The 22,490-nt window shown below is 49.6% G+C and overlaps 1 long non-coding RNA gene across 2 annotated transcripts in view; it reads left to right on the top strand.

Moving 5' to 3' along the window:
* LOC142819352 (uncharacterized) overlaps window positions 1-19,787 on the top strand; it is a 36,056-nt gene extending 16,269 nt beyond the window's left edge. Inside the window, exons 3-5 of one of the 2 annotated variants that reach the window (XR_012897229.1) lie at window positions 12,780-12,873; window positions 14,286-14,800; window positions 19,522-19,787. This is a non-coding gene — a long non-coding RNA (uncharacterized LOC142819352). Of the gene's footprint in view, window positions 1-12,779; window positions 12,874-14,285; window positions 14,874-19,521 lie in introns of those variants that run through there. The other variant, XR_012897228.1, reaches the window with a different exon arrangement.
* The last annotated feature ends 2,703 nt before the right edge of the window (window positions 19,788-22,490 follow it).

Genomic DNA, 22,490 nt, shown 5'->3' on the forward strand with positions numbered 1-22,490 from the left:
AGTGGCGGATATAGGGCAGGGCGAGCGGGGTGGCTACCCAGGACCCTGCGCTTCAAGAGGCCCCGCGCATGCGCCGTGTCAAAGAGGGGGGGGGGGCCCTGCGAAACTGTGCTGCCCTAGACCCCACAAAACCCTCATCCGCCCCTGTTTGAACGTATTTACCAGAGCCGCTCCGGCTGAATGTAAGCCCAGCTTTTATACCCCCCTGGATTCTGTAGGCTGGTTCAAAAGCTGGGACAGGAAGAATCTACAAATCTCCGTTAAATTCCTTTAGGTTTTTAGAGCTGTTTCCATACGACCTGATGACAATGGCAACTATTATTATGTCTGTCAAGCATCCAGCACAATAGTGCTCTGGGTCCAGAACTTATTGCACTATGCCAGCAAATAACAATGTCCATTATTTGCCATATCATCATGCAGCACAGGCACAATGTGACCCTTTAGCACCACGAGCTAACAAAATGTGCATTGCCCCAAAGAGCTTCCGGTCTGACATTGCTGCTTTTTCAACTCCAGCTGGTGGTTGGGCTCAGTGGAGGAATTCCTGAGTGGAATTCTCTGACCGGGCTTCTGCAGGAAATCAGCCTCGATTAGTGGTCTCCAACCTTTTTAAACACAAGATCACTTTTTGAATTTAAGTGAATACAGAATCAAACCCCAATACCCTGGCCCCACGTCCTTCCCCGCCCCTTCTCTGAGGTCCTTACTCCACTCACCCCATCTCTGAGGCCCTGCCCTGTTTACTCTGTGGAGACGGGTACAGGGCTTTCTATCGATTATTCAATTAGTCTATAAGGGCACCTCCACCTTTGAACTGTAGCAGAAGCCCCGCAGGGAGCACAGGGCCAGCAGTGGACTGACCCCACGCTCCCTGCAGCGCCTGAGACTTTGAAATGTACAAGAGCCCCCGCTCGTGCCGTTTCCTGCTATGCCTTTACCTCTCCTACCCCTGCACTGTCCTCGCCCAAACCTTCCCTTCCCCCACATCCCTGGAAGCCAATATGAGGAGTTTTGCATGGTCCCAATCCTGCGAGCACCTGTGCACTTTACTCATGTAACTGACTTGAATGGGATTACTTGTCTGAGTGACATTATTAGGGTGACCATCCGTCCCATTTTTACCAGGACTGTCTCTTATTTAAGCTCTCTTCCAGGTGTCCTGACTTTTTTTTGTTTTGCTTCTGTACCTAATGCCTGGAAGATGGCTAATGTGACAGCAATAGTTAAAAAGGGTGCTAGAGGTGATCCTGGCAGTTACAGACCGGTAAATCTAATGTCAGTACCGGGCAAATTAGTTGAAACTATAGTAGTGAATAAAATTGTCAGACACATAGATGAACATAATTTGTTGGGGGAAAGTCAACATGGTTTTGTAGAGGGAAATCATGCTTTACTAATCTACTACAGAATCAGTGTTTCTTGTGCAAATACTCCAACACTCCTGCTCAGGGATAAGCCCTCTTGCGCAAGTATTCTTGTACAAGAGGGCCAGTGTAGTCAACCACATTAATTTCTTGCGCAAGAAAGCCCGATGGCTAAAATGGCCATCAGAGCTTTCTTGTGCAAGAGAGCATCTACACTGGCACGGATGCTTTTCCGTTAAAAGTATTTGCACAAAATTATGCCAATCTAGACACCGCCTATGAGGCTATGTCTACACTACGGGGTTTTTCTGGGATACCGCTGGTATCCCGGAAACACTCCACTGCGTCCAGAGGACACGTCTACTCTTCTGGTTTTTTTTGTGGAAGAACAGACATATTCTTTCGGAAACCCTGTCTTCCTCCGCCCACGAGGAAGAAGGGCTCTTCCGAAAGAGGAGGCTTTTCCAAAATTTGGCCCAGTGTAGATGGGCCAAATTTTGGAAAAGCCTCTTTTGAAAAAACTATCAGAAAAAAATGACTGTGGTGTAGACAGAGCCTGATGGGGACTAATTTAGCTACAACTACTCAAGAGAGAGATCTTACAGTCATTATGGATAGTTCTCTGAAAACATCCGTTCAGTGTGCAGTGGCAGTCCAAAAAGCAAACAGAATGTTAAGAATCATGTAAAAAGGGAGAGAGAATAAGACAGAGAATATCTTATTGCCTCTATATAAAACCATGGTACACCCACATCTTGAATACTGCATACAGATGTGGTCACTGCATCTCAAAAAAGATATATTGGCATTGGAAAAAGTTCAGAAAAGGGCAACAGAAATGATTAGGGGTTTGGAACAGGTCCCGTATGAAGAGAGATTTAAAAGATTTGGACTTTTCAGCTTACAAAAGAGGGAGACTAAGGGGTTTTATGATAGAGGTCTATAAAACCATGACTGGTGTGGGAAAAGTGAATAAGGAAAAGTTATTTACTTATTCCCACAATATAAGAACTAGAGGTCACCAAATGAAATTAATAGGCAGCAGGTTCAAAACAAACAAAAGGCAGTTTTTCTTCACTCAGCGTGCAGTCAATCTGTGGAACTCCTTGCCAGAGTATATTGTGAAGACTAGGACTTTAACAGGCTTCAAAAAAAAAAAAAAAAGAACTAGATAAATTCATGGAGGTTAGGTCCATCAATGGCTATTAGACAGGATGGGTTGGAATGGTGTCCCTAGCTTCTGTTTGCCTGGAAATGGATGACTGGAGAGGGATTACCTGTTGTGTTCCCTCCCTCTGGGGCTCCTGGCAATGGCTACTGTCGGCAGACAGGGTACTGGACTAGATGGACCTTTGGTCTGATCCAATATGGCCATTCTTATGGTCTTATGTTCTTATGTTTTTTTAAAGGGGCAAATTGTCCCATATTTGCACTGCCCTGCTGGTCCTTGAGTCCCCCGGTCAGCTCAGCCACAGCAGCCTTCTGTCTGTAGCTGGCCGTAAACACAGGCTATGTCTACACTGCCAGCTTTTGGTGGCAGAGAGTATACAAATGAAGCTCTGATTAGTATTTTATCATGCTTCATTTGCATAATCTATTCGATCGATTTTTGCACAAGAGTTTTTTGCACAAAAACAAGCAGGGTGGATGTTTCCTTTTTGCACAAAAAAACCCTTTTTTGCACAAGATCCTTATGCCTCTCCCACAAAAACAGCTTGTTTCCAGGCGTCCCCGCCACCAACGTGAAGCCCCATGTCGCTGCAGAGCTGGGTGTCCCCCACTGGCAGGCTGAAGCCCCTTTCCCTGGAGCCCCCCACTGTCTGCAGCCCCCATCTCTGCAGCAGCCCAGTTCCCTGCAGCCCCCACTGCCGGCTGCAGCTCCTATCTCCCCCGCGCCAGTACCCCCAGTCCCTGGTGGCCCCCTGGTGGCTCCTATCACCGGCTGCACCCTCATTCCCCTGACTGCCCCATTCAGCAGCCCCCATCCCTGGTGGCCCCCCACCTCCCAGTGGTCCCAGTCCCCAGCATGCACTTCTGCTGAAGCCCCACACCTGCTCCTGCGTGCCTGGAGCTCCCCGGGGGTGAGAAGCCTCCAGAGCCCATGGGCAGAGTCGGAGCCAGATTAACCTTCTGTGGGCCCAGAGCCAAGCTTTTTTGTGGGCCCTCAGGGGGGTAACGGAGCCTGGCATTGGGACGCCAGTCCCCAGAGCCAGGGGGCAGCCAGAGGCAAAGGGGCATGGATGGCAGGGGCAGCCTTGCTCCGCCCAGGCCAGTGCAAGGGGATTATTTACAAACTGGCAGTTCTCAGGCCCACCAGACCTGTGCTGCCAGCATGTCCCTTTCCCCTGAGGGCAGGGCCATGCCATGCCCCACAGCCCCACAGCTGCAGCCCCTATAGCCAGAACCAATGCCCCAACTGGCTGAGCCATAAGGAAGATTGAGACTGGGGAGTGGAGGGGAGTTTCCAACTTGCTTGCATTCGCAGCTCAAAGAACTGGGGTAAGACAACCTGCCTGAGTTTCCTGTGTGCTGGTTGGCCATATTGTGACAGAGTGATTTGGGCCCTGCGCTGAAGGAAGAGGGGCAAAGCGCTTTCCCGACTGTGTTAACCATTGTTTAACAAAAGTCCCAATTCCTCTGCCATGGGTGTTAAATAGGGAGGAAGCTGTAATACCTCTGTCCGGGCCAGCCAGGTCATTTTAGTGCTTGCAGAGTGGGGAATCAATAGACCAAAAGCCCTAAGTGCAGCTTCAGGCACATCATTTTATGCCAGGATCGAAGGGTGGGATGGTTAAGGGGCTGAGAGGAGCTCCCTTGGTATTGGGGTGGGGCAGCTGGAGGACATGAAGTGACTTCACTTTCCTCAGGCCAGCTGTGCATCTCCCTGTTATCTGCACACAGCTGGGGCAGGGGTTATGTTCCTACAAGATCCCTCATGTTTTGACTCCTGCTTTATTTTCTGAAGTGTTTACACTGCAGGGGGCGTCCTCTACTGAACACATGTACATGATTATTGTTTTATTCGTACGGGGGAGGTGCCCGGGCTCCCTGATGTGACTGGCACTACCCTGTTCTGAGCACTGGGCAAACATAGGCTAGGCAATCTTGTCTACAGCTCTGACCCATCCAGTCCTTTATGACAGGGGGGAGTTTTCATCTTGGGAAAGAGATGACAACGGTGGGAATATGATAGAGGACTATAAATTCCTGAATGGTGTGGAAAAAGTGGAGTTATTTACTCCTTCCTGTAACACAATAACTAGAGGTCACCAAGGCTGTGTCTAGACTACATGCCTCTGTCGTCAGAGGCATGTAGATTAGACACATAGGCAAAGGTAAATGAAACCGCGATTTAAATGATCGCGGCTTCATTTACATTTACATGGCTGCCGCGCTGAGCCGACAAACAGCTGATCAGCTGTTTGTCCGCTCAGCACGCTAGTCTGGACGCTCCCGTGCCGACATCAAAGCCCTTTGTTGGCAGCCCCGTTATTCCTCGTGGGATGAGGTTTACCGGGGCTGCCAACAAAGGGCTTTGATGTCGGCAGCGGAGCGTCCAGACTAGCGCGCTGAGCGGACAAACAGCTGATCAGCTGTTGGCTCAGCGCGGCAGCCATGTAAATGTAAATGAAGCCGCGCTCATTTAAATCGCGGCTTCATTTACCTTTGCCAAAACAACAAATCTACATGGCTCCGTCAACGTACCCCTAGTGAAATGAATAGGTAGCAGGTTTAAAACAAACAAAAGGAACAGACACAAAGCACAACACAACACACAGTCAACCTGTGGAACTCTCTGCCAGAGGATGTTGTGAAGGGTAGGACTTTAACAGTGTTCAAAAAAAACTAGATAAATTCATGGAGGATAGGTCCATCAATCACTACTAGCCAGGATGAGCAGGGATGGTGTCCCTAGCCTCTGTTTGCCGGAAGCTGGGAATGGGTGACCACTTGATGATTCCCTGTTCTGTTTGTTCCCTCTGAGGTGCCTGGCACTGGCCACTGTTGGAAGACAGAACACTGGGCTAGATGGACCTTTAGTCTGATCCAGTATGGCTGTTCTTATGTCATGCCAGGCTTTCAGACTGCAGTACTACAGGTCAGCTGCCTTCCTGTGAGAGGGCTGGGTGAGCAGGTAAAAGGGCCTTGGACTAAAGCTACCTGTTAATACAGAACACTACAGAAACAAAGCCACAGAGAGCGCTTTGGGGGAGATCTGCAGGGCTGTAAAGTGGGGGCTGATGCCATGCTGCTCATAACACAATGGAGAGTAGTGGTAATGTCTGAAGAGTCCTGCCCCTGCTATGGAATGGAGCTGGCACTCCACCAGGGCCAGATATAACCATGGCATCAGCCTTAAAGATCTTGAGCTATGCAGAGGCCTCCAGCTTGCCAAGTATCTCACGTCCTGGGCCGTGGGCTGCTGGATTTCTCTCCTCTCTCACAGAATCATAGAATCATAGAACTAGAAGAGACCTCAGAAGGCCATCAAGTCCAGCCCCCTGCCCAAGGCAGGACCAATCCCAATTAAATCAACCCAGCCAGGGCTTTGTCAGGCTGAGACTTAAACACCTTTAGGGATGGAGACTCCACTAGTTAACCCATTCCAGTGTTTCACCACCCTCCTAGTGAAATAGTTTTTCCTAATATCCAACCTAGACCTCCCCCACTGTAACTTGAGACCATTGCTCCTTGTTCTGCCATCCATCACTACTGAGAACAGCTTTTCTCCAGCCTCTTTGGAACCTCCCTTAAGGAAGTTGAAGGCGGCTATCAAATCCCCCCTCACTCTTCACTTCTGCAGACTAAATAGACCCAACTCCCTCTGCCTCTTCTTGTAGGTCATATGCTCCAGCCCCCTAATCATTTTGATCGCTCTCCGCTGGACCCTCTCCAATGCATACACATCCTTCCTGTAATTGGGGGCCCAGAACTGGACACAATACTCCAGATGTGGCCTCACCAGAGCCGAATAAAGAGGAATAATCACATCTCTGGGTCTGCTGGCAATGGTCCTCTTAATGCAACCTAATATGCCATTAGCCTTCTTGGGGCACTCCACTAGAAACTGACCACCATCCTGACATTGAGCTGTTGATCACTACCCACTGGGCCCGACCTTCCAGCTAGCTTTCTATCCATCTTACCATCCATTTAGCCAATCCACATTCCCATAACTTGCTGGCAAGAATGTTGTGGGAGACTAAAGTCAAGGTATATCACATCCACTGATTTCCCCATATCTACAGAGCCAGTTACCTCATCATAGAAGCTAATCAGATTGGTCAGGCATGACTTGCCCTTCATGAATCCGTGCTGACTATTCCTGATCACCTTCCCCTCCTCCAAGTGTTTCAAAAGGGATTCCTTGAGGATCCCCTCCATGATTTTTCCAGGGACTGAGGTAAGACTGACCGGCCTATAGTTTCCTGGATTGTCCTTCTTCCCTTTCTTAAAGATGGGCACTACATTTGCCTTTTCCCAATCATGTGGGCTCTCTCCTGATCTCCACGACTTTTCAAAGATAATGGCCAAAGGCTCCTCAATGACATTTGCCAACTCCCTCAATACCCTTGGATGTATTAAGTCCGGACCCATGGATTTATGTACGTTTAGCTTTTCTAAATAGTTCCTAACCTGTTCTTTCCCCACCAAGGGCTGTCCACCTTCATCCCATATTGCGTCACTTAGCGCATTCGTCTGGGAGCTGATCTTGTCTGTGAAGACAGAGGCAAAGAAAGCATTGAGTACTTCAGCTTTCCCCACATCATCTGTCACTAGGTTACTGCCCTCATCCAGTAAGGGCCCCACACCCTCTCTGATCACCTTCTTCTTCACCATAGTGCCTTCTCCCTATTCCTGTTTCTGTAGCGTGCCGAGACTTCACCAAGCATAAACTGCATCCTGTCCACAGTTTGGAAGAGGGTAGGAAACCAATGGGTTTGGCAAAATGGCTGGGCAGGAAGGAACATTAGGTCTTTGCCATCTTCTTACCAGCTGGCCTAGCAAAGCTCTCTGGCTGGAAGCCTCTTGCCTGTTGCCTCGCTGGTCATGTGCCCCTCGCTTGGCTACAGGCGCGTGTGAGGTCTGGCTTAGGGAAGAGGCTGATTGAATTGTTGGCTTGCAGAGTGTAGGACTGAGGGGGCGAGAAAGCAGAAATTAGTTTTGATTCAAGTCCTGCCCTCAACCTCCATCCATATTTCTATCCTGGCCAGTGATGTCAGGCCTGGAAATGTGGGGCCCTGACTCAGCAAACGGGGAAGTCAGTGAAAATCTTTCCCTTGACTCCAGCACATGCTCTCCTGAGCCCTGAGTAAGTAACGTTCCTCCAGCCCGGTTTCTTCCCTCCAAACGCGCCAGCCTTTGCTGAAATCCTTCCCAGCTAGTCTGGCCCCATCTAGGCCCAGAGAAGTCCCGTGCATTGAGGGATGTCTCTGACCAGTTGGAAGAGCTGACCAATGCATCCAACTGGGTTGCAGTGGAGAACATGACAGGCACAACTATCCTCATGTAATATCAGCAAAGGCGGGATGCAGCTGGGGCCTGGGCAAAAGGGAATACGGGTCTGGCTTTGCGGGGTTTTCACCCACTCTGCAGCCAATCTGAGACTGTATAGAATCTAGCCAATATAGAAACTAGCTGGAGGCTCTACCAGGAACTCTGCCTCCTGCTTTTCAGTCTTTCTCGCTATTTACCAGTGATTTTTGTCCTTGGCCGGCTTAACAGCTGAAAGAACTTGTATTATATCACAGATAGGCAGCTATTAAAGGGAGAGTGGCGCGCATTCTGCTGGGAACAATGCATGAGTTTGCTAATTCTGTTATATTTTATTGGCACTCGGGTCCCATCTGGTTGCCACAGTTTGCTCCAATGTCTCCTGCCATTATGCTACCACTTGCCTGTCTGGATTATTCTCTCTCTTTTTCCCCCTCCTCTTCTAGCTTCTTTTTTTTTTCATTTCCCAAAAGCCGAGCCGAACTTGCTCAATAGCGTGATGTCAGATGTGTTCAAAACAGACCAATAAAACCTAATGCATTTCCCCCTTTTGTCTGTCAATCTCTCTAGTGCCTAACATTTTCCTCTCAGAAAGCCACTTAACACACATCAGCAACAATCCTACACAAAACAGCCACTTGTTGGCTAATTGTGCTGTGTGCCTACCCACTCTAGTGCTCTATTTCTTGGGCTGCTTTTGGGAGGCCCGATCCTGCCGAGAGCTGGCAGGTTTTAAGAGCCCTCCGCTCCAGGAATAGTAAATGGGATTTGAGAGTGCTCAGAACCTTGCAGAATTGGACTCCATTTCAGCCTACATCGCTGCTGACAAGGAAGGATGTGCTGCAGAATTAGAATGTAGGTTCTAATCCCGACTGTTTCACAAACTCGCCCTGTGACCTCGCCTTTAGCTTCATGCCCTGTGCTTTTGCTGCTTTGTGTCCTGAAAATGTATATTTGTTTGTAGTATCTGCTCTTCTTGCTTAGTCTTCAGGCCTGGTCCACTCTGCTTTCCAGGAAGAGTTTGTGGACAATAGGCGATCCGGGAGGATTGTGACATCACAGGTATCGAGGGAGTGGGATCTAGTGAACTGTGTGGGGTGGAGATCTTTATCCAAGCTGCTTCCATAATGTTTGTGGCTTTTTGACTAAAACACCCAATAGAACAGTGGGAAAACAAGACTGTTAAGACGTCAGGCCCCCAGGCCTCCAAAAAGAGCAATGGGGACCCTGAGTCTTAACAGCCTTGGAGCCCTTTTACATCCAGCAACATGTAGCCCCCTCACGCCTTTGCCCCAAGCGAGTATGGTGAGTGTAGGAGATGAGAAAATTGGGTCCTAATCTCACTTCTGACAGTGGGCAAGTCGCTTCGGCACAAATCGGCTTGTGGCGTTAGATGTCTCCTTGACCAGATGCCCAGCATGAGATACCAAGTACACGATTTACCCCCAATGGATTGAGCTTGTCTGGACTGACCCCCTTCAAGGCTGAAATCCTGTTCCATGAACACCTAGGGCTGGCCTTACCATGAGGCAAACTGAGGCGACTGCCTCAGATGCCAGACTGTGGGGAGGGGGGCCCTCCACTAGGACCCAGTGTAGAAAATTGTCTGCTGCTGGTGCATATGTAGTCTCTCTGCTCTAGATGCACAGAGATGGTGGTAGAGTAGAACAGGAAGAAGGCAGAACTGAGACCTTTCAAAGTTTTGGCCCAAGCGAGGGGGTATGTGGGCGTCATTTGAGCTCCCTGCCTCAGGCGCCAAAATGTTGTGGGCCAGCCCTGTGAACATCAGCGGTGGGAGCTTTGCTACTGACTTCACCCGATCCAGGATTTCACTCTAAGGCTACGTCTAGACAGCAAGCCTCTTTTGAAAAAGAGCATCTAGACGACAACCAGTACTTTTGAGAAAGCAAGCCGCTTTTTCGAAAGAAAGCACCCAAGCAGTCTGGATGCTCGCTTTCAAAAAAGCACAGTTCGCATGACATAGCGCCTTTTTCCAAAAGAGCACTTTAAAAAAAAGGTGTTCTTCCTCGTCAAAAATGAGGTTTGCCGCGGTCAAAAAAACTGCTGCGTTCTTTCAATTTACTTTCAAAAGAATGTGGCAGCAGTCTAGACGCAGGGGAAGTTTTTTCAAAAATCCCTGTAGTCTAGACACACCCTAAGTCTCCAGGAAAACAAGCTACAGGACTTGAAATTGCTAAGAAAATGTCTCTGTGTTTAAAAGGGCACTAAGATGGGGCAGGGAAGGGTTAACAGGCTGCTGGGGGCTCAGTGAGTTGGTCAGTGTCATACTTGTGCTTAATGGACAACTGTCCAAACTATGGACTGCTCCCCTTTCTCGCTGGGTCCCCAGGGGGGCAGACTCAGTGGACAACTCATCAGCTAGGCTCCTCTCTCGCCTGTAGACCTCTGGCCCCCGACCCTCCCGAACTTCACAGCTAGGGAGGAGGCATGTTGGCTAAGGGAAGGCCTGTGCTCTTACTGCTGCTCATGCCCTACCTGTTCTGTGGCTAAGGAGGGGATCTCCGCTGCCAGGGCTGTTAATCTGGTAGCAAATCTCATCGCTGCGTTCATTGGAAGCTGAAAAATGTGCCTGCATGATGCCTTGATTACTTTATTCCCAGGAGAGAATTTTGTCCCCTCATTGGGATTCGTGGTCGTTGAAGGGACCTCTCCAGACCATGACAAAAACTCTGCACCGAGCACTGGGGCTATTTACCAAGCACAAACGGCGCCGCTAGGGGGTGCGAGCCTGAGTCCTGGTCTTTGAGGAAGGAACAAACCCGGGGCCCTTTCAAAAGGCGAAATGCGAACAACCTAGCCCGGCTTGGTACTGTCAGAGCAAAACCCACCATGGCTCTGCAAAGACAAATAAAAACGAAAGCTGGTGAGGCCAGTGTGGAAGCCGCGGAGCTACGCTTCCAGGCTCTGCAGCCCTCAAGCCTCAGCCAAGCAGCTACCACTCAGCAGATGGGAAGAGAGAAAGGAAATCCCCCATGAGGGAGCGTCTCAGATGGTGGAATACACACTTGGCTTGTAGCGCCCCTGCCACGTGAAGGTGTGTGATTGGTGCATGAACATGGCGGGGAGAGGGTTTTCAACACCCCATTTGCGGTATTCTCCTAAGGATGCGGCAGGGCGGTTTGGTTTTGTAATACTGGCATGCTTCTGCTGCTGCAGCCTAGCTTGGAGCCCTCTTACATCTCATGCCTCTGCCCCAAGCGAGGGTGGGGAGCGGAGGAGAGTAGGAAATCAGGTCCTAATGCCATTTCTGTCAGTGACTCCGTCGTGGGCAAGTCACTTCAGGACAGATCAGCTCGCGGTGTTAGATGTCTCCTTGACTTGGAGACACCGAGCATAAGCCACTGAGGGCCCGATTTTCCCACAATACATTGAGCTCGTCTGGAAATCTAGCTGCTTCTCTGGGTGCCTGATTGGAAGCTCAGCTTGGTGCCTGGTGTGCCTTGGCACTGAACACAGGCTGTTCCTCCTGACGGCATTGGGGGTCAGGCGTGATCAGCACCTGTAAAAATCAGCCTCAGTGTGGGAAAGCAAAACTGTATTTAGAACTGTTGGCCTTAGTCTCCTGGTACCAGTTTCTGCCTGTTCTTCCCCAAGTGGGGCCCTGTGAGGCTTACTTCAGTAACACGGGCAAAGTGCCACAAGTGGGGGCAGACGCTTGGGGCAGGGCAGCAGGTCAGAGAAGGTTTCCTTTCAGATGAATAAAAGACATGGGCACTATTTCCAAAGGCATTCATCTTAATGGCCATCGGGCACCAGATCCCTTTGATGGCTTTGGACAACTTGGCTGAGCTTTGATGGGCAGAAAACAACCCCTGCCATGCACAAGTCGTCTTGGGAGCTGGGGCCTGGAGACACCCAAGGGTGTGAAATGGAACTGAGGGTGGGAGGAACACAGGGGAGATGGGGCAGAGATGGGGGGGGGGGAATGTTGCGACGATGGAGTGGTGGAGAGCAGATGCAGTGAAGGGCAAGTGAGGAGGAAACACTGGGAGGGAGTGGAGGGTCAGGACGTGGGAAGGAAGCTCCCATGGAGGGGCAGGCCATGATGTGGGAGAGAGCTGGGATGTGAAATGGAGGGAGCAGACACTAGACTGAACCCTAACGAGAGTGGGGAGAACAGAATGGGAGTGGAGGAGGGGGCCTCTGGCCACACAGGAACTCACAAAGCCCTGCTTTGCTATCTGGGTTGCTTGGCACACTCTGAACCTGCCACAGTTGGCTTGGTGACAACTCCCCAGCATCACACTCTCTGCGCTCCCACCTTGCACTTGGGTGCTCCCTGGCATGGCATCTGCAGAGCATGCAACAGGCAGGGCTGGCCTTACCATGAGGCGAACTGAGGTGGCCACCTCAGGTGCTAGACGGTGTGGGGGGTGCCACTAGGACCCAGAGTGTAGAAAATTGTGTCTGCTGCTGGTGCATATGTAGGTAGCAGAGCAGAACCATGAGAGGAGGAGAACAGGAAGAAGGTAGAATTGAGACCTTTCAAAGTTTTGGCCCAAGCGAGGGGGTATGGGGGCGTCATTTGAGCTCCCTGCCTCAGGTGCCAAAATGTTGTGGGCTGGCCCTGGCAACAGGGCCCAGCTTGGGTGGGCCACGCCCGTGTTCAGGGGTGGCCCAAGGCGGGCTGCCGGCAGCTGGCACCCCAGGTGGAATGCATGATTGGTGCCCCCGCCTCCACAACCCTCAATGGCGTGACCTCCACAGCCCTCAATGGCGTGACGTCAGCATTGGGCGCCCCGTTTAACACAGCGCCCTAGGCAATGGCCTAGTTGGCCTATACTCACGGGCTGCCTCTGCCAATGTTTATGGCGGGTAACCTCTCCACTCTGGGGATGGCCTGGCAAAGCAGCTTCGTTCATCCCCTTTGTGGGTCTCTCCCCTCTTCACCCCCAGGCCACTGTCTGACGTTCAGGGAGCTTGACGCTGCCCCGTTTGGAGAGGAGGGGGTTAAGTATAGCCAGCCGCAGCAGAAATCAAAGGATTACAGGTTTGTTGCGGGACGGTCCCATCTGTCACACACACAAAGACGCACCCCATATCTCTGGCCTCGACTGTCAGTGAAGAGGCCACTACATTAGAACTCCATTAGGAGAGAGACTCGCCGCAGCAGCAAATGGCAGCTGTCAGGGCACTATCATCTGTGTTATAATTCCTGGTGCTCGCTTCTCAACAGCACTTAAGTAGCAGTTCTACCTACTGGGCCAATTTGGCATCCTCCTCCTCCTCCGGCGGCTGCTGCTCTCCCTCTGTCTTTAAAGATACAGTGTGCGCCTTCCCCGCTTTGTTACCCAGCAGCTCTGCTCTGCTCCTGCTGGCCCTGGGTGACGTTCTCTGGTCAAAGTGCTCGTGGTTTGCTAGGGCTCCTGCTAGCTGGGAATGTTTTCCACAAGGAATGCATGTAGGTGCGCATTCCTCCTCCCCCCATGCCCTAGAGCCAGGCACTGGTGCACAGGTACTGCCATACCTGTGCTGTGCACCCCACTCACCCTGACCCCTGTGGCCTCGGATACACTCACATCTCTCTCGCACACACAGCAAAATCTCAGTCACATGCAATAGTGCCGCTCGTCCTCCATCTGGGATTCCACTCCCCGTGGGCTCCTGGCTGAGGTAGATGAGGGTTGAGCTCCCCACACTGAGCAGCAGTGCACCTGAAATAGGGAGCGTAGGGTGTGTCTACATGGGCAGGGTTACTAGGTGTGCTGATATAATTATACACGTATAACCCCTAGGTAGCCGTTCTTATTCCGACACCCGAGGGCCTTCCTTTGGTTTGTCTAAAACCTTCTCAGGCAACATAAGAGAAACTGAGAAACAAGGTGACGCCTGATGCAGGGCTACATATTTTATTTTGTGGGTGTTGCAGTAACATCTATGCACCCCGGTCACTGGCCAGCAGCAGCAGATTAACCACTGAGCCAATGGGGCCCGTGCCCAGGGGCCCCAGAAAATGGGCACCCTTGAGCCCACCCCGCTCTGGTGCTCCTGGTGGGAAGGGAGGGAAGCCTCCATGTCTTGCAGGCATGCCAGATGGGGGAACCCCCTGTACCCTAACCCCATTTCCCCAGCAGGAACAGAGGTGGACTGCAGGCAGAAGAGGGGGGAGGGTTTATTTTGTTTTTTAACTAATTCAGCAATGAAGTCCATACATTTTCCAGATCTCCTCTTTCCTGGCTGGGTGCTTTGAGAACCCTCCTTCACATCCCTCCTCTCTGTCCAGAGCCCTGGCAGACATGTTTTTCCTGAGATCATAGTGCTGGGCTGTAGCTTGGTCCTGGCTGGACTGTACTATAGCTAGGTATTTGATATTAGCAACATAGTGGTGGAGCTCTGGCTGCTGGAGGAGGGGCAGGAGGGGCTGCCCACCCCCAGGCTTGACGTGGTTTCCATCATTTACAGGGTTTACAGTTTGGTTCAATGGCTCTCAGCACCCCCAGTATAAAAATCATTCCAGCACCGCTGGGCTAGCAGCCGTTATGGACTGTGCTGTGTCTGCGTTTCCCCTGGATGGTGGCCCTACTTGGACAAGATGGCAATGGGACAGCACCAACAGGCCATCTCTGCGAAGACTGGGAGACCCTGGGAACAGAGGACTCATGAACTTTTCTGGAGCCACTGCTCCGGAGTTGTTCCTCACCTGCAGGGTAAGAAGCGAGGCTAAGAGTTCCTTCTGGCTCAGCTCATGCTCCTGCATCATGCCCGCAAGGGAAGCTAGGATGGGGTCGTTACCACTTTCCACAGCCAGAGTTCCTAGGCTATTGCCTATGCTGCCTCCTGCTGGGATTCATTCACCGCCAGCCTCGCCACAGTCCTCACAGCGCCTCCTGCTGAGAGAAGCCGGCACTGGACTAGCCACAGAATCGCTGCCGCCAGCACTTCCGCAGCATTGCCCGCAGAGACTGCTTTGCCGACAGGTAATCAAAACAAACACTTCTGCAGATAAATGCCTTGCAGTGGTGCCCGCAATAAATAACTAATTTCTCCCCACATGATCTCAAGAAGCAGGAGCGGTGTGAATAGCGGGGCCTGGTGGCGCTCTGACTGGACTCCCTGGAGCGGTAATTCTGAGGATGACAAACACAAGCCAAAGAGAAATGTTGAAAAATAGGCACTTCCCGCAGCCCTGAGCAAAGGAGCTATTGCAGGGTTTGGAAATAACCAAGGCGAAAAGAGGGAGAGGGAGGGGTATTTTCTCATTGAGAACAAGTGAAGTGCCAAACAAGCTGCTATTAGGGTGGCTTGAAGAGGCACAGGGGCTGTGTACAGGAGAAGAGAGGCCGGGGAAGAGGGCAGCAGCGGTGGGGAGGGAAGGAGGAGAAGGGATGGGGAAGGGGATGAAGGAAAGTGGAGGAGTGGGAGACGCTTAAGGAAGAGAGTGTGAATGGAAAAGGGAGTGAGCGTGGGCATGGCACAAGAGAGAGAAAATGGAAGGCGAGAAAGAGCAGAGAGCAGGAGCCGGTGTGAAATTGCCATTGTCCCCCTGCAAGGCCTAGCTTCCCCCCTGCCCCCCCTCCAAGCCAAGCTTTCGTTTCAAAAGGGCCACTTGCCCCCGCTTTCCCCTGTTTCCTCACCATCTTCCCCTCCTCCCCCCCTCATAACCACTGGGGGGAGAAAGAAAGAAAGAAGGAAAACAAAATATCTACAGTTGTCGAGAAAAATAGAGGCAAACATCCATAATTTTCTCTGTGGGGCTTTGCAGTAATTGAGCCATTTGGATAAAAATAAAGGCAGCAGGCCCTTTTGGTAAGAGGAGCTTTTGCAATCCAAGAAGCCTGAATTATGCGTCTTGTATCACTTTAAATCCCCCGCCCCCTCACCCCCCTCTGCCTCCTCCACGAGACACCAAACCACTTTTCCTTTTCTTCTTTTTTTTTAAGTACCCTGTCAAATGTCCTCCGATGAGCAGAGAATTTCAGCTGTCACAATAAATTCAGTGTGTGTGTGTGTGCACGCGTGTGTGTGTTAGGGAAGGGGTGTGTTTTGGGGGTGGATGGTAGGAGGGAAACGAATGAAGAAGAGAGATGCATCCTCAAATCATTCACGTCTGGCTTTGTGTGGTGTGTGTGACTATTATAAAAGGAAGATTTACATCAGAAATTTGTTTCAGGAAGTGTTTAAGGGCTGTAATTTCCTTCTTTTCAATTGCTGCCTGATGTTTTCTTAGTGGCTAACCTCCCTTTCCCCCTCCAGCACCAAGCTGATGGCCTTCTATGGGATCTGTTCACACATGGCAGATCTTGGGGCTACTGCTGCTGCAGCTCTCTTGACCACCCTCAGAGTCTGGGCTGGTTTTCATCTCAATGAAAGCAGATAGTGATAGTGGGCTGTAAATTAGCAAAGACTACTCTCTCAACAGTAAAAGCAGTTACCTGTCAATTGTAGGATCAATATTAATGATGCTAATTGAGTCAGGTTGGATGTATCCCATTCATAGGTTTTGATGTGTAAATGTGAATATCAAAGGCGAGGGAAATTGCCTTTGTAGTGTGTTAATCAGTTAATATCTTTATTCAAGCCCAAATTTATGACATATTTGTTAGTCTCCAAGGGTGTGTCTAGACTGCTGAGTTTTTTTGGAAAAAAGTGGCCTTGTTTCGAAAAAACTTCACCTGCATCTAGACTGCTGTTGCGTTCTTTCGAAATTAAATTGAAAGAACACAGCAGTTTTTTCTAAATTGGTAAACCTACTTTTACCAGGAAGAATGCCTTTTTTCGAAAGAGCTGTTTCAAAAAAAGGTGTTCTTAACCACAAACAGGGCTTTTTTGAAAGAGAGCATCCAGATTGCCTGGGTAGTCTCTTTTGAAAAAGTGGCTTGCTTTTTCTAAACCCTTGTGGCTGTCTAGACCATGCATGTCAAACAGGCCTCTGGAGGGCCACATGTGGCCCAATCAAAATTTTTTGCGGCCCGCTACTACATTCTTATAAAAGAATAAAGTGCGGCCCACTGGCTACTCAGAGCACATGGCCAAGTGCAGATCACCGCCAGCCGTTCTGCGCACGGCACCCAGCACGTTCTCACAGCTGGCTGGGCCACTCTGTGCTGGGCACTCCAGCGAATGCTCACGGCCAGCCGGGCCACTCTGCATAGACATCAAGCACCTGCTCACAGCTGGCTGCTGTGCTCACGCTGCCCCAGCGCCTGAGGAAGAAATGCACGGCAGCGGCGGCGGCAGCTCAGGGACTCAGGCATTAGGTTGGGGGGGGCTGGGAGTGCCTGGCTCTGGGGGAGGGAGGAGGCATTGGGTTAGAAGGGAGGTCCTCTGTGGGAGCGGAGAGGGATTGGATTAGACCAAGGGTATGGGGAATGCCTGGCTCTGGGGGAGTGGAGGGGAATATTTTGTTAACATTTTGTTTTTTATTTATTTATTCCCAAATAAAATCACAAAATGTATATTAATTTTATATCAATAAATGTCAATTTTTTGCAATTGCATGAATATTATATGTTTATGCAAAATCTCAAACTTACAAAGTATCTGAAATTTTCACAGAAGCCTGTTCTATTTGATTAACCACGGTCTATACTTTTTTTTATTTCAACAAAACAAGTTATATATCATATAAAAAATTAAGAAGTACCTTAAATGTATATTTAAATTACAAATTATTTTACATGGGCAAATAATTGTACATGTCAGATTATTGTATTATATTAAAACAAGACCTGACAAATTATACAATATACCTAAAACACAATCTATAATAATAAATAATTATGACTTTCCGCTAGAAGTACATTTTCTTTGGTGGCCCTGAGAGCTATCAGTTTTCGTTTGTGCGGCCCTCAGTAGGCTTCGAGTTTGACATGCCTGGTCCAGACGATCTCTTTCGAAAGAGGCTTGTAATCTAGACGTACCCTAAGGTGCCACAGGACTGCTCATTGTTTTTAAAGTTAGAAACTAACATGGTTACAGACTAACCCTCTGAGACTCTCTCAACAGTGTCTATCTGCCCAATGCTTTCTTCTGCTCCTCCTTCTCCTGTCTCACTCCCCTTTTTCTGGCCTCTGTGATCCCTCCCCCACTTAAAAACCCATGGTGGGAGCCAAGCAATCCCTCCAAGCCATGGATTTAGAGGGGTGGCTGCATCTTTGTCCATTCTGTATTTGTACAGTGCCTAGCCTTTTCCATGACTGGGACTCCTCCTTGTCCTCCTCATCCCCAAATGGCTATGTGCAGGATGACTGAGGATGTTCATGGGGCCACCCACAAAAACAGAGCCACAGCAATATACCAGAAATACAACTGCACCATGAAGAGCACAGGAAGGATGGGGTAGTTAACACTGCTTTGAACTGTGTCTGGCTTCTGTGGCAGTTGGCCTGGTGCCCCAGTTTTCCTTTGGTCTGATGTGGTGTTTGTGTGTGTGGGAGAAGAGCTGTGGCTCCATGAGGGTGGAGAAACATGGTGTTAACAGCCATCTCCCTCCCTCTGGACTTCTCTGTCTTTGGCATCAAACACTGGGTGCGAGGGGGCTTTTTATTTAGGAAAGCAGAACAAGAACCAAGAAGTTAAAGCATGAGAAATTCAAATTAGAAATGAAGCCCAAATTTTTAGCAATGGGGGTGATTAACCACTGGAACAGACTGCGAAAGGAAGTGGTGGATTCTCCTGAAGTCTTCAAATCAAGACCAGATGCCTTTTTGGAAGATGTACTTCAGTCAAACACAAGTCACTGGGTTCAGTACATGAAATAACTGGATGACATTCTATGGCGTGTGTCATACAGAAGGTCAGATCTTCTGGCCCTGACCTCTATGAATCCTGGCCAGGAAGAGCGCAGAGGAACTGTTGAGTTCCACATATTCTCCTTCATATGCTCATTTTGTCAGTGTAATTTAGCTTTTCAGAAGGTTTTTGCCCTCTTTCCCTTCTCCGCTGGGTCCTGTTTGTTAAACACAGCCCTTAATACCATCCTGTAGTGGGCCCACATGCAAGGTCAGGACTCAGAATAGTACAGCTCAAGTCCTCTGGGCCGGATGTACCATGGAGAAGTAATTCCAAAGCTGGCACATGGCATGTGCACCATTTTACAGTATCAGCAGACCTCAGCACTCAGAAAAATCATGAGTCAGGCTCCTAAAATTCAGGCTTAAAAATCATGAGAAATTGAACAATAATGCAACATGAGGCTTCTTTTTATTTGGCGTCTGGTGCTGGAGACTTTGTTTCACCTTTTCAAGCTTTTCCCTAAAGTCAGAAGGGCTAGAAACTTCTATTAGAAAGAAAGAAAGAAAGAAAGAAAGAAAGAAAGAAAGAAAGAAAGAAAGAAAGAAAGAAAGAAAGAAAGAAAGAAAGAAAGAAAGAAAGAAAGAAAGAAAGAAAGAAAGAAAGAAAGAAAGAAAGAAAGAAAGAAAACTGAGTTTCTTAGGTAATAACATGATTCCAGCAGTTGGGGGATTTAAGAGACGACTCCTGCCCCAGTCAGTAAAATCATGAGTGTTGGCAGCACTGATTTTATTAGCATACCAGACTAGGTTCCATTAATTGCAATATCATGGTGGGCTTAAGGGGAAACGCCATTGCGGCCACCTTCTGCCTTTATGTCAGAGGGAAAGGTCAGGATTCTACAGCACAGTAAAGGATTGGCTAGTAGTTCGCTCAACATCTCTCTCTCTCTTTCTCTCTCTTACAGAATAGGCTCTAAGCCAAGTCTGGGGAAGCGTGCAGCAGCATGGACAGCAAATGATGAGCAAGACTGTGTGGGAGGTGAGCAGCTGTCCGGGAGGCTGCAGAGGAGGAGAGTGACAAGAGGTCGTCTGAGGCTGTACGGGAGGCATGAGGCTATATGGGAGGCATGCGGCTGTTGTTGGTGTGCAGCTGTAGCAGAGGCACGTGACTCACGTCTGCGTGCGGCAGTATTGGATGCCGATTACTGAGTTGGTAGTTGGCTGTGCAGGAGGAAAGTGGCAACAAGTTGAGCGAGGTGGTGTAGGAGCTGGGAGACGGTTCTGGGAGGGAGAGTGGCTGCAGAGGCTTACAGAGCGCCTCCATCTCATTGCACTGAGAGTCACTGTCTGGACCATTGTCCTGAGGGCTGAAGTAGCGATGGGGCTAATGAACCCAGGACAGTGTCAAACCAGTGCCCACCTTGGGAAGGCAAGATGCGATGGGAAGCTGTGACATGAGGGGAAGAGTGATGCCATGAGAACAGCTCTCAAAAGCCACCTTGGGAGCAGGGTGCCTCTACCTTGGCTCAGGTGTTGGGTCACTCCCTATAAATGAGGAGTGCTTGCCAAACCATAGATCAAGCCTGGGGGCTTCTTCTCCATGGGAGACTGCCTTTCATCTCCAGGCATGGGACATTATCTCCATGGCGGGGTATCCTATTTCTCTGCCTGCTCCTTTTTTCCTGCTTCACAGAGGACTTTTGTCCCAGCCTGCTATGTTAATTAAAGTTGGGCTCCGTTAAACATCCTGTTTAACTGGAGAATAGCAGAGACTAAAGAAGAGCTGCCACGCTACATAGTCAAATTCGACTGCACCTCGCCTGGGGTCAGAGTTCATGCAAGATAACTAGGGATGGGTTCAGACCAAAACCAAAGATCCAAACAGACACTAACCCTGGTGGAATTTGGCTCCAGATTTGAAATGTGGGCCCTTTTTATTATTATTTAATGTGTATTAGGTATTAATTACTGTAAATACTAATTAGCTTCCCAAATAGCTAACGTTTATACTGCAGTAGCATCTAAAAACCACAAACAGGTCTGTCCCCAATGTACTAGGCACTGTACAAATGCAATCAATGACAATGCCTGCCACTTTTATAACCTAAAAGGTATTTATAATTGTAACGGGGGCAAAAAGAATGGAACCCAAGGCAAGAGTGTGTGTGTGTGTGTGTGTGTGTGTGTGTGTGAGAGAGAGAGAGAGAGAGAGAGAGAACAGCAGGAAGCACAACAGTGGCTGAAGATAGTTACCTCTCAGCAAACACTGAATATTCAGAAGCTTTGTTGATTTAGCTGCTTCCCCAGCCAGCCTATGCTAGGGTGGCCCCAGCTGTTTTGCTGGTGGGGGTGGAAAATATTTTTGGCACTCCCCAATCCAATGGCTGAGCACAAATAAATAAATAGCCAGACAGAGTGAGTCCTCCCCCGCCTCCCCCCCGCCACCCCAAAAAAGCACAGGGAAACTGGTGCCCAAACTGCCCCTAGTCCTGGCCCTCATCCTACAAAACTGTTTGGCCTGGCACAGGAAGAGGCTGGTGAACCCAGAAGAAAAGGGTTAAAAAGAGACTCTCCCAAGAGAGATGGACTATTGTTTTGGGGAATGACAATGAGACACAGGTGCCTGCTGGGATGCCTGGAGAAGCTCAGCCTGTCTAGGTTACTGGCACAGGATGGTAGGGCCTTAGGCAAGACAGACCTTCCTGCACAGGGCAACCAAGAGGGGGGCAAAAGGGGCAGCTGCCCAGGGTCCTGTGATCTAAAAGGACTCAGGGCTCCCAGCTTTCACCATGGCTACTGCAGCAGTGGATGGAACCTAAGGATGTTAAATATCGACTAATTGACTAATCGAATATATTGACTATTCGATTAGTCGATAGGGTGCCTCCAGCTTTGAAGTGTAGCAACAGCCCGTTTCAAAGTGGCAGTGCCACACGGAGCCTGGGGTTTGGCCCCGGACTTCAAGCGGAGCTGTTCTTTGAAGTACCCTCTTCTCTCCCCCACCCCTTGCTGCCTCTTTCTGACAGAAGCAGCAAGGGGCGGAGGGAAGCGACTAGTCGACTACCCTGTCAACTAGCTCTTCACATCCCTACTGGAGCCCCAGGCAGGGTGGGCTGTAAATAGCTGGATAAGGTGCCGGGTTAGAACCCATCTTCTGCCGCCAGGGATGGCTGGGCTGAGGCCACAGCAACTACAGCTTTCCCCCTGGCTGCGGCAAAAGTTTGGGGAGGGCTGGGGCTGCAGGCAGCCCCAGCTCTCCATGTGGGCCATGGGGAGGGCTAGGCTGGGAGTGGGTGGGGCTTGGGTCCTGTGAACGCAGTGACAGCATGACGACACTCTGGCGTCCTACAGGAAAAATGTTTTTCTATAGAGAGAGAATTAGCAATTAATCATTCTGAAAACTGTATAGTGAGCATGAAGGAAACGTACCCATGAAAACCTGGGGAAAAAATTAAAATAAGTCTGTTGAGCTCTTACAGGAGGCTTCAGAGCATCCAATCATTTAGAAACCTTATTATTTGTGAAGTGACGGTGGCGTGTGAAACACAGAACACATGGTCCTGCTCCAACAAGCATACGTCCTAAGCTACTTGCTCTGCATAAAACCCCTTGTGAGGTTAGAGCAAGAAGAGGAGTTAGCACTGGTCAAAATACAAGGATCATTTGTGCATGGCTTAATGGCTGTGTGTGAAATATACTTGAATGTCCAGATCTAAGAATGATCCTTGCATGTTCTCTGCTTTCATCCATGACTGATTTGACCTTGGGGCATCCAGGTGTGATCTTTGCACTTTTGCTGGGATGTGGTGAAAACCGGGCATTCTTATTCACTACTTACTCCAGCAAATTTCCCATCGATTTCAGTGGGCCTGTTGTCTGACTAAGGACCGAGTAAGAACTCAGGATTTGGTCTGGAGCCATGGGTGAGGCACAT

This window comes from Pelodiscus sinensis, chromosome 22 (assembly GCF_049634645.1).
Source record: "Pelodiscus sinensis isolate JC-2024 chromosome 22, ASM4963464v1, whole genome shotgun sequence".
NCBI classification, from domain to species: Eukaryota; Metazoa; Chordata; order Testudines; family Trionychidae; genus Pelodiscus; species Pelodiscus sinensis.